General features: G+C 39.4%; 1 protein-coding gene across 1 annotated transcript in view; it reads right to left on the reverse strand.

Moving 5' to 3' along the window:
- The window catches only part of LOC111865358, a 525,090-nt gene extending 518,642 nt beyond the window's left edge, over nucleotides 1–6,448 (reverse strand). The window contains exon 1 of the mRNA XM_033751788.1: nucleotides 6,427–6,448. The gene's annotated coding sequence lies outside the window, so the exon portion shown is untranslated. The remainder of the gene's footprint in view (nucleotides 1–6,426) is intronic.
- Nucleotides 6,449–8,466: the final 2,018 nt, after the last annotated feature.

An 8,466-nucleotide genomic window follows, 5' to 3' on the forward strand; every position in this document is an offset into this window, starting at 1 on the left:
CATTGATTTTATCTCCCCTATGCAACCTTATGGGCCTCCACGGCCTGTTACAGGGATAGCTCTACTATTACTTATTATTATTATCCCACATTCTCTTCTTCTTCACAAGCTTAGTGCTATTGAGCTTTCTGGTGGTTATGTAAGCTGGTTTCGCAGTTACCTATCCAACCGGAAATCCCAGGTCCGTGTTTCTGGTGTTCTTTCCTCACCCTTTGAAGTTCTCTCAGGTGTACCTCAGGGATCTGTCTTGGGACCCCTTCTCTTCAATGTGTTTATTAATGACATGTGTGATGCAGTTGCCCATTCTAAGTGTCTGCTTTTTGCTGATGACATCAAAATTTACCGAGCCATTAGTTCCCCTCATGACTGCTATCTACTACAGTCTGACGTTAACTCTATACAAGGTTGGTGCATTGCAAACTGTATGAAACTCAACATCAGTAAAACTAAAGTTATATCCTTCACCAGGAAAACCAACTTACTTATCTACGATTATAAACTTTTTCAAACGTCAATAGCCCGGACCGATTCTGTAAAAGACCTGGGAGTGTTTATTGATGCTAAGCTATATTTCCATGACCAGGTCAATTACATTTTCTCTCAATGTGCGAAACTATTGGGTCTAGTTCGTAACATTACCTACAATTTCTCTTCGCTAGACTGTATGTTCAGTTTGTACACTACGTTAGTTAGGTCTAAACTTGAATATGCGTCCGTAGTCTGGAATTCGATTACGTCAACTGATGCCAACAAGCTGGAACGCATCCAGCAGAGGTTTGCGGCCCTTTGTTTTAAACGTTTCTTTCCTAAAGTTCACTACAATTATTCTCTTGCTCTTGAGGAGTTAAAATTACATACTTTATGTACTAGGAGACATCGCCTTGATGCTCTCTTTCTTATTCAAGTTTATTTTGGCTCTAAATTCTGCCCTTCTGCCCTGGAAATTGTTGGTCTCCGAGTTCCTGCTCGGTATATCAGAGATTTTGCATTGTTCAATGTTTGCTCCTTATTTAAAAATTGTCCCTCTGCTAGATGCGCAGCAGCTGCTAATGTTGTCTGCAGGGATGTTGACGTATTCGGAGACTTGAATATTCAACCCAAACAAATTTTAAATATAGTATAACTGTTAATATTTTATTATTTGCATGTCCAGTAAAACAAAATGAATTACGTATATTATTATTATCCTCTGTAATTCTATATTATTCATTTCTTAATTAAATATTTATGTTTAATTTATGTTTCATTCCTGAATTCGTAATAACACTTAGTTTAATGATAATGAACTTATTATTACTGTCATAATTATCAGCTATTTGTTTGTTTTCTTTTACTTTATTCATTATTATTTCTTCAAGTGTTAACCTGTAATTTTTATTCGACTTTTAATAAGATTATGTATAATGTCATTCATTCTTCTGCACTGTGCTGTGTCTGTAATTGGCCTTGCGGCTGTTGACTCGGCACATTAATAATAAAGAATTGAATTGAATTGAATTGAATTATTAATCTTAGGTATCTCGCAAATTTTAGTGTGTTTCAGCGGCAAATGCTGTCTGCAAATATGTTGATATTTTTAAGAGAGACTTTTTTTTCTTTAACTGATATAATTAGATCTGTTAATAAAATTTCTAATAATATTTGTGGTCATACCCTTGATAGTTTTGAAGTCATTTAGCTTTCAGTAACATGTTCTTTGTGTATTTATAGCTCTTCCATTCTTGACCTCGGCATTAGATGAAGGTGAGTTGTCAGCTTCATGTCCCGGCCGGTTTATACCTGGCGAAAGAGACTTCGGTATCTATTGAATAGGAGGTTGGGTGGGCCTCAGATTCGTACTGGACGCTGTGGAGAACAGACCTTGCCCCTGCTGGGAATTGAACCGCGGCTGTACAGCTCGTAGACCAAAGCCGTGTTAGGACAAAACATATATTTCCAAAAGCACTTTTCTATGGAGCTTATGACATTTGACAAGTTGGTTTGCATGACTGCCTCTGTTCGAAACTCATATCACTGTACTGCTCTTTTTGTTGCGCGAGACAGTGTTATCTGCACTGCGTGTCGACAAAGACAGTGCCTATTTAATCAAAAGTCTGCAGAGGACATCGCCTGACAGAAAGCCGTTACTGTAAAATTACTTTAAAAAGAATAATCATGTGTCTATAGTAGGTAGAATGTGACAGGGACTTGTGTATACGCCAAAATTTTAATCATTTGAAAGCGAGGGGTTTCTGGTAGAGTGATTCCAATTCGAAACTTGTAGATAATTATGACTGAATATATTGAGTTGCCAAATTGACACAAAAAAGGTGCAGGGAAGAGTTTATATTCCTAATAAAAGGAGATCCATTCATTCACAATCTAATCATGTTTAATATTATTACCAAAGCGTGGAATAAACAGATTTTAGCAAAATTGAATTACTGTATGAATTAAAGCTCAAGTACAAATATCAACTACATGAAATTTCGGTACACTGGGAGCTTCGTCTATCCAAAATCCAAACACAACATAATAACTTCCGATACTGAAAGAAAATGCGAGTACGTACTTTTTATGAAAAAGAAAACGACAGTTGACGACAGAGAGATTATTATTGGCACCTTCACCTACCGGCGTACTTAAAATTTACTACCTTCAACCAGCAAGTGCAGAGCTCTATCAGCGCACTGTGTTACTATAATGTGCCACAGAATTATTATGATTGTATTGTATAGCGAGAAATGCCTAAATATAAAGGAAGAATAGAGACACATTAAGCAACAAGAAGCTTATGGCCTTATGCCATGTGACACCGTGTAATATGGTAGATAGGAGTTAACATTTTTGAGGATTTTGCAAGTTATTTCTTCTGGGGAGAAAAGTATTTATATAAAAATGAATATTTTCCCAAACATTAGTAATTATTGATAAATTCCTCGTACAAAACGAGAGGTTACAGGAAGGTATGCGAACCTACAGGAAACTTAATGGGCAGCCGCACCGAGCAAGACAGGGTTACTCTGCACCGGTTCCGTCACGCCACATATACAAGTATTAAGTAACTAACTTCATGGAGCTGAGTCCTTCTTGAGAAGCCGCCAGTTGTACAACTGCTCAAGAGCTTCCCAGCATTTTATGGAACCCGAAGGTGCATTACCGTGTTCACAAGAGCCTTCCATTGGTTCCTATCCTGAACCAGAGAAATCCAGTCTATATCACCCCATCATATCTCTCCAAGAGCCATTTTAATATTATCCGAACACCCACGTCTTAATCTTTCTAGTGATATCTTTCTTTCTGACTTCACCACTAATATCCTATATGCATTCCTTTTCATGCTACATGCCATGTCTATCTCATATTCCTTGACTTGATCATTCTAATTATACTTGGCGAAGTGTACAAGTTATGAAGTTCTTCATTATGCAGTTCTCTCGAACTTCCTGTCACTTCATCTCGCTTCGGTCCAAATATTCTCCTCAACACCCTGTTCTCAAACACCAAGATAACCACACAAACGCTTATATAAACACCGACCGTACAAACCTATAGGAGTACAAACTGCCTTAATAATCATTCAAGGACGCCTGTAATGGCCTCTCTGAAGAGGAAAGCAATTCATGTACGGTCATCTCGGTGTAGTAGCCACCGCAATTCCTAGGTTTAAGTAAATATTTTTGTTCCTGTCGTCTACTTCATACATTTGACTCCCTCAGTCTATGTTCCTCCCTTAATGTCAAAGACCAAGTTTCACACCCATACATATATACAAGTTTTTCTTGTCTAAAATAGTTCTGCAGCAGCGCCACCATCAGACAGTGACGTAGATGACTATGTCGTCATTAGAAATTTATTATTTTCAGTTTCAACATATAGTGGGAAGCAAATTCGCAAATGCCGGATATCTCGCTGAACATAGGGACTTTTCTTCCATAAGGTTGCATACTCAAAGTATGACGTAACATGAGAGTTGTTTCAGACAATGTCGTCCTGATAATTTTTCAACAAACAGAAGGACATTAGCAGACAACTGGAACGTAGAGAGGAGTGTCTTATAACTTCATATTTTCATCCCATATTAACCCGCTATCACTTAAATTTTTTTAAAATTTAATCCAAATTCACTCTCTACGCTTGAATGTAAATTGTGTCATAAAACGAAAGAAAGGGACATTAACATAATAGCAAATTATAGATTACTTTATTCAATTTTCACCCCTGTTCTGCCTATCAAGTAATTTCTTCCCTCAGTTCAGCTAGAGAACTTAGTAACCCCACGGGTCAACAGAGGGAGCGGGGCTTATATATATATAGGATGATTAACTAACTAGCTGCAGGGGGTTCAGTTCTTCTTGAGAAGTTAATAGAAGTTTAACTTCACACAGAATATTCTCAACATTCTGCTGAATCCGAGTATTCATTGACATCTTCCAAGTTCCCGCTACTGGTCCTTATCCAGTGCCGAAAACAGTCTATTTTCTGGCATCATGTTCATTTAGAATGCAAGTGAATATTATCCTCGCATTTACGGCTAGTCCTTCTTCAAAATGTGTTTATAGAATAAGCATACGGAACTCCATCACCCATACCACTACTCATTAAGGATTTGCTGTAATGCTTTGAAATATGGAGTTCATGTAAATGATAATATTAAAATATAGTTCCTACTCACAGAAAATATACTACATTAAAGCCATTGAAATTGTTAAATCTATGCATTGAAACAATCACTGTTTGTTCTGAGAATGACAATGAAACCTACAAACACGCTCTATAGCAAAAAGAATTTTAACTTTAAGGTAGGTTGCCAGTGTGTTTAAGAAGACAAAATTAACATTTGCAGGCAAACATGCGCACATACAAAAAAAAATGACCTACGGATCTCCTGCCATTTTTTATGGAATCACAGAAACATAACACTGATCAAGAACTGGACATTGTGTCGTAGTTTCTGAATCACTAGTAACTTATATTATTATTAATTATAACCGTATAATAAAGATCGTATCTGTGACTTCAATTTTTCTTGTACAGGGTGCACCATCTAATAAGCAATCCAAACAGCAGTAATGTATTAAGGAGCAGAAAGGAAATCTCATGGTATTCTCTCTTTGGAACTGACTCTCTAGCTTTCCTTATGACACTCGAGTTAATATCGCCTGATTGCTGAGCTGTCTTCGTCACCATTTGCGCAAAATCTCTGCAGGTACGAGCATGATATATTCACGAACAGCCCATGTGTTCATTCTCAGAAATTCTTTAGCATCATAATCGTTTCCTCCTTTACTCGAAACTCTTGGCAGTGCGCACACCGAGAAGGAAGCACCTTGTAAAAGAATCCTACACATGTCACTTGTAAGCTTGCGTATATTGCAGTATTGGTTGCGTTTCAAATGGTACACCCAATATGAAGGTTACTAGTTTATTCTTTGTTAATCTTAGGCAATACTTTAAAGAATCAAATTCTTCTAAATAATATATAACAATTCAGTTCGTACCTCACAGGAAACACATTAAGTTTCCGCTACAAAGGCCAACAGAGGGACAATCGCTGTTTACTGTGGGAGCCGTACAGAACACACAAATACACACTGTGGGCTGAATACTGATTTTTAGTACGTTAAAGCAGGTGGTACATATAGTAACTACTGGACTTTATAAAGGTACATTATCAGACACTACTGTGCTGGACCTGGGAACTTAGTTACTAGGTCTCTAGGCCGCGCCGTAGCTCAAGCGGTTAGTCGCTGGCTTCCCACCGCGGCGACCCGGATTCGATCCCGGGTCTGGTCAAGTGGGATTTGTGGTGGACAAAGTGGTGCTGGGGCAGGTTTTCTCCAAGTACTTCGGTTTCCCCTGCCAATCTTCATTTCACCAACTGCTCCACAATCACCCTCACCTATCATCTGGGGCTGGTACAATAGGCCACAAGTGGCCGCAGTACAAGGGACTTAGTCCCACCCCAATAGCAATAAAAAAAATACTAGGTCTCTAGGTGACTACTGACTGGGCAAATGCCATTCAATTCCCGAAGTGTGCAAAAATTCTCTCTTACCAACTGCGTCCAGAATTTTTCGGTATACTCAGCCTATAATCCTATGATACTGAGTAAAAAGAGGCCGCAGGGGATTAAGAATAGAAGAGGTCCATTCTACCACACATTTTCATTGCATGATGATTATTGTATTAACTGAACACAACCACAAACTTTCAGGAATAAGCAAGAATCATATAAAACATCAAACTATCAAATTATCAATGTTTCTATTTCTAAAACTCTTTGGGTGGAGGGAACGGGGGTTGATGGCCCATCTGGGCGAATACGGACAGTGCACCTCTTAAGTTATAAAAATAAAGAAACGGCCCATTTAAAGGCCATAGAGCACCACCCTCTTCTCGTTATCCTCAAGTTCTTCCGAAACAAAACGTATATAAAAAACTCACCCCACACTAAACACTTAGGCCCCAAAATGGAGGCAGTGTATACCTTTGGAACGTCGACGACACTGCCTACATTCACACGATATAAACACCCGCGTTAACACAAACAGATAACTACCGTGAAAGACGAATTTCAGTAACGACACAGTGAAACAGATACCGCAGTTGAATTGTTTATGCGAGGAATCATGCGGTTGTGTTACGGATGGACTTCATGGCTAACTATCACGCAGATTATCGTAAGCGCACTGAATGTAACATAACTGCTGAGTCCGCCAATTGGATGTCCCAGACTTACTGCAGCAGATCTGTGGCGCGTCCCATCTACTGGCAAGAAGTCAAGGTCCCCCTACTGTGAACCCAGTCCACAGCACATCCTCGGGGGAACATGAGCTGGTCTCACGTATTCAATAACGCTCTATCAACTGCAGCTGTTGTTGTGTGTTCTCGCACAACGTGCAAGAGATCGACACAAGCTAACCTAGCTGTTCGTTAGGCGAACGACTCGAATCTCGGTGGGGGCACCTGTCTTCATTGTTTTCTTCAGTACCTCCAGGAATGTACCTGCATTATTCCTCGAATATGCCATGAGAGTCTTCTTCAATATTCTTTTCAATTCATCATTAGCTGCCGGAAGCAGCGTCATCAGCAGCGACTTGAAGCACAGAACAAATGATGCTCGAGATGGTTCAAGTTCGTATAGCAACAGGCGTGACCAGAATGGTTTGAACGGCTGCTGTACTGCGATGTGGAAAGCAAATGGAAAAACTACCACATTATCACTTTTCCTGGATAGTCTCTTTCCAAAAACAGAAGATCACATTAAGTGGAGGAACTGTTTTGGAAGAGACTGTGGACCTGTCATCTGACAGATTACTGATCAATCAATCAATCAATCAATCATCATTAGCATACAGTTAGACTACATAATTTAGATATTGACAACAGTGGGAACAGAACATGAAACCGTGATGTGAAAGACATGAATTCATGCGCGAAAGAATATAATATTTTGTAAGTCTGTCCAGCGCTCCATCTTGTGTCTCAACTCAAGAACAGCTGGAAAATATTTTATGAAATCTGATGTGCATGTTTTGCTATTGAAAGCCGCTATACAGTTTTATTTTAATTTCCTGAAATTGGTAACAGCGTGACGAACACATGGGATTTTGAGCTTGGAGCGCCACTTTCGAAATGTGACAACCCTAGCAGCCAGTTCGAACAATAATAGAGGCACGAAGTAAGGATATTAATGATAGGAAAATTGAAAGCAATATTGATCCTATTAAGGATAATAGATCTAGTCATATCAACCACAGCAAAATGTAACAAATACCTGAGGTTTGCGAAATATTCATACAAACAAATCTCAAGGCGAAAGACTCTCTTCGAAAACCTTATTCACCCAGACATTGACTTGTGTCTGTCGTAATTTTGCTCAGTTTCTCCACCAAAATGTCGGGATAATACACTAAATTAGGCTAACATGGTTTCCATCCACATTGTTTCCAATTAATTATTCATTATCACACACTCATTGACCGCCTCTGTGGTCTAGTTGTCAGAGTTCTTGGCTACAGATCAAGAGGTCCCGCGTTCAACTCCAGGCACTACCAGATTTTCTTAGAAGCAGTGGGTCTGGAACAGGGTCCACTCAGCCTCGTGAGGATAATTGAGGAGCTATTTCAAGGAAATAATGGCTCCGGCCTAGAAAACCGAAATTAACGGTCGTGGGGATCCGTTGTGCTGAATACGTAACACCCTCTATCTGCAGAAGTTGGCACTAAATTCGCCGACAAACGGCGGTCGCTCAGTCGGTTAGTTCGCTTGCGGACTACTGGCCATGGAGATCATACACTCATTCCATACTCTATAGCCCGAGTTATTGGCCGCCTCGCTAAATAAAACTCAGATCAATATAAGTAATGAATTATTACCTCGATCAGGGTGAAGAATATTCTGACGGCAGTCGTGAGTTTTCTGAGCCCCGCCAAACAAATGCAATTTCATTATTCGTTGTCATCCAGTCATTCGACGGAGTAT

Source organism: Cryptotermes secundus, unplaced genomic scaffold (assembly GCF_002891405.2).
Source record: "Cryptotermes secundus unplaced genomic scaffold, Csec_1.0 scaffold114, whole genome shotgun sequence".
NCBI classification, from domain to species: Eukaryota; Metazoa; Arthropoda; class Insecta; order Blattodea; family Kalotermitidae; genus Cryptotermes; species Cryptotermes secundus.